Source organism: Cupressus sempervirens, chromosome 10 (genome assembly GCF_028749045.1).
Source record: "Cupressus sempervirens isolate cs-2001-9-10 chromosome 10, ASM2874904v1, whole genome shotgun sequence".
In the NCBI taxonomy this organism is placed as follows: domain Eukaryota; kingdom Viridiplantae; phylum Streptophyta; class Pinopsida; order Cupressales; family Cupressaceae; genus Cupressus; species Cupressus sempervirens.
In genome coordinates this window covers 884,278,023-884,282,409 of record NC_143127.1, presented here as the reverse complement: position 1 = coordinate 884,282,409, position 4,387 = coordinate 884,278,023, and the positions used below count along the sequence as shown (strand labels likewise).

The window sequence follows — 4,387 nt, the reverse complement described above, 5'->3', positions numbered from 1 at the left end:
GATAGAATGCATAAAACAAAAATTGATAGGGTCACAAGGATCATCTGCAGCATTTCAGAAGAAACCTTCCTAAGATTCCTCAAGACTAGCATAAAAAACAAAACATAAATTGATAGAGCCAAGCACAAATAGAAAAATTTATCAATAAAATATATAGTTCCAAGATAATAGCAATACTTAAACAAACAAACAAAATGTTTATTAGGCACAAAATTAAATGGACCATAAGCTTGTGTAGCACTATCTAAATTGATTATGAAATTGGGCATATTCACCATATAAATGATGAGAAAACTTTGTATGCGTCCCTATAATGATAACCATGTATGCTTTGGAACTAAAAATTCCCATTCAAATTTACCATTTGGAAACACACTAGCACCAAAACATGTACATCTTTCCAAGAAAATCCACACATCCAAATGAAACAGTAATTTGACTTCAAACAGAGTTTAACTTTAGCTAGTCCCCATGGCTAACACATGTCTAACCTAAACATGTGCTTAAGGTTGCAAAAATAAAAAGCTGAAACTTTTTCAAGATCTGCTCTGAATGGTCATGAACTTAAATATGGATATAGTGCATGAGTAACTAAAGATAAGAACCCAACCTGAGGAGATCTTAAAAAGCATCTTAATGCAAATATGGAGGAGGATAAGATGCATTAACTGATTCTTCTCCATTCCATTATTCTTCATTCCCCGTGAATTTCCATTCTTCTTGCAGGATACAATAAGTCTAAGCCCAATTTTTCAAGCCCAATGCATATGCATTAATAACATTCTAAAAGCCCAACTTTTCTATTATGACCAATTCTATTATGACCAATTTTTAACATCTTTAATTTCACTATCCTTTGAAACTCCAACTAACCATCAAAGAGTGTAAACCTTCAATGCTTCCCCTATCAGTTCATGTGAAATTCTTCCCTTGGTTTTAATGGCAACCATTACTTGCTGATACAAATCAATATCCAGTTCACAAATGTCCTCGATCCACTAGTCCTTTGGAACATAACGATGTTTATGACTTTGATTTCCATTCCACACTGGACTATTATCTTTTGCAATGCAAGGTTGATGACTAACTAATTTGCCTCTTGCATAAGTGAAGGACCAATCAACCTTTGCAAGATCAACTAATGTCTTGGCAGCTATTGAATCAATACATCTTCCAACCATCTTTAGGTCATCTAACCATGGCGATAGCAGTTTAGTGGTCTGCAGGACAATAATGGAATGTTTCCAGCTACAACAAATACTAGAGCTAAAAAACACCTCAATTTTATATATTAAATTACCCTTCTCTATTGTTTCTGTCATCCCAAGATACTCTGCAACACAACGAATGGCAAGTACATTGTAGGCATTCAAAGTAACAACAATTCCATAGTAGAATTTGGCACAAATTTCAAAAGCTGTTGGCCCTCCACAAATATCCAATTCATCATCCTCTGTCTCCTAGAATTTTGATACCAATCCCTATAAGCATATGCTCTTTGACAAGAGGGGGAACTGCACGTACAATTTTGCAACTTCAATTGATTACTAGGCGATGCAGTAAAGCAATGGTGAGAAAGAAAATATTCATTTTGAAAGAGAGTTCTACCAACACTAAGGTTCTCCAGATCTTGTCATAATATAGAATAATCTACTTCGACTGGAACCAACATGAAAAATTTATCTACCGTAAACCATTTTAAAATGCCAAATTTACCCATTGAAAGCTACATCGATAAGAAAGTTTAGACCACCAGATGGATAGAAGACATGAAAATAATTAGCAGATCATCTAACAGAATAGAAGAGAATATAAGAGATATTGTGGTATGTGAATAAATTAGCCTGACACTAGCAGAATACAAAACTCAATGAACAAGTCTCCTATGAATAAGCATGTCGAGATAGCAAACAAGTTCCGAGACAAACAAATTTTGTATAAATGCTAGGAAACAACTTTATGAGAAGAGAGATTTAAAAACAATGTTATATCAGCATATCATATTGGAAAATGGATTTTTCATTACTTATACCTGAGATGATTAAAATAGTTGTTGTTCATTTACAGGTGAAAGTGAAACTATTTAATTATTATTCTGAGCTCATTTATGGGATATGATCGTAGTATGTTTCTTATGAATAGCAAAAAATGCTAGAAAATTTTCATCATTGATATCTAAATGGTTTTAAGAAACAATGTGTCTAAGACTCTAAAGTGAATAGAAGGAACCAGCAAGAGCATTTGGAAAAGCACAAATTGAGAAACTGGTATATAAGTTGTCAACTTTTCCAAATATTAGGAGTTTTCATATTGAAATCCACAAATTAACAAATATGGGGAAAAGTAGTTCAAAGTTTGTAACTCTTCAGTCAATTTGTAAAGTGACATTTCCTGTCTGCAAATAATTTGGAAGACAGATGACCATCTCAAAGATGTTAAGTCAAAATGCAGATATGAGGTCAACGAAGGACTGGCACCAACCACAGCACTTAGCAGGCAGTGAGAAGATCAGATCTCTATAATGAACCCAACTTAAAAAGAGGCATCCCCAATCCATTTATAGTGCATAAGTGAAAACCCAATATGGAATCTATATTTCAAATAGACTCTACCATCTATATTTCAAATAGACTCTGTTGGTTAAATTAGTACTTTACTATTTACACTTATTTAAGTTTACTTAGGTTAATGCATTATTTAATTATTTTGCATTATTTTATTATTTTTATTTATGAGACACTTAGGAGTTTGTGCAACCTTGTGAGTTGTCATGTTGACAACACAGGAGTACGCACCTCTATTTGAGCACATGGTGTCTACAACACTGATTTGCGTGTCCCACCCTTCTAGGCTTATCCTCTCATCACCGCACTTACTTCCGTGCTTAATGGAGGATAATCTATATCTGGTGGACATGTGCTTGGTTGTGTGACACTTCATGGTGCTAACTTCTATGCATTCTAGAAGCTCTCTTGAGGCCTTTATATTCAGGCACTCCTAGTGTACTCTAAGCATCAAGTTATTGAATACATTGTTATTCTGGTCATAATCTCTCCATTTTTGGTCTACAGTTGTGCTTGTGTTTGAGTTCTTAGTTCTTGGGTGAATTTTGCCCTTAGGCAAATTCTTACATGGTATCAGAGCAACTTGGAGACTTTCTCTTCACAAGCCATTCGAGACCTCTTGCTTGCTTCATCACCTTAGCCTGAATTTGTATGCTGCAAAATTTGGGAGCGTCCAGCATCAAATCTGACATCTCCATTGCGTCCAGAACACTGAACCGGTGAAAATTGACTATAAGCACACCTACCTTGGGCCATAGTCGACCGTGAGGCAAAAAAAAATTTGCAAATCAGAACCCGGAGGCCTGATTTGCGATATGGGTATGATTATTTTTTGTAGATTTATTTGATTAATTTCAGATCTGCAATTTTTCTCTATAATTTCCGCCAAATTTTTGTCAAATTTTTGGAATTTATTTGGCCCTTTAGGCACCAGCAGAGAAAATTTTATTAGACAGACCCGGGCAGTGACACCCCGGATCTGCCATTATTTGGAGGATTTTTATTATTTTCCTAGGGTATATTGAGATTTAAGTCGGCGGGCAGTACATGTGAATTAATTCTTCCAACGACTATCCACCTCGACAGCCACAAATCTGACTTACAGTCCAACACCGGCGGCATAGATTTTCCAGCCCCTATCAAACCAACAGGCAAGCCGAAATCCTCCAACAGCGCTCTTTGTTTACGTTCTACGGACTTACGCATAAAAAGCACAATGACACCGCAGATCCCACCAATGTGGGACTAATTGCTGGAAACTCGGCGATATTTTACCATCTCCGGCACTGAGCAGGAAAACTGGTGGTGATATCCGGTAACAGAAAGAAAAGTAATCCGATAGCGATTAAAGAAGCTCGACGACTCTGTAGGCTTTTCTGGGAAATGCAGACTCGAAATCCGGCCACGCGTCGCCATGTCATTGGAGCCACGCAGAAACTCGCCCACATCCAACATGAGAACATAGAGCCACATGTCCCTGACACGAATCTGCCACCTCAGCACACTGGGACTGCCACGTTTGCCACATGGAACCCAGTCTACATGCCATGTCATTGTATGGAGTCCTAACACATGTCATTCTGTACAAGACGTACACCGAATCATCTGCCATGTCAGCACATGGTACGAAATTTTTTGCTGACATCATTAGTATACGATGTTAAATTTGATGCCTGTCTGGACATCATTCCAGGGCATTTTTGAATAGATTTGACAATTGGTTGACTGTCAAATTTAGACTCACAGTTTCTCCTCCAGACCCCTCTCCAGATTGCTTTTTAGTTTGGCAGCCTGACTTTGCGAGCCCATAACTTGCACATCCG

At 37.1% G+C, this 4,387-nt stretch overlaps 1 pseudogene; it reads right to left on the bottom strand.

Moving 5' to 3' along the window:
• Nucleotides 1-875: 875 nt before the first annotated feature.
• LOC149536816 (phototropic-responsive NPH3 family protein NPY2-like) lies at nucleotides 876-4,118 on the bottom strand (annotated as a pseudogene).
• Nucleotides 4,119-4,387: the final 269 nt, after the last annotated feature.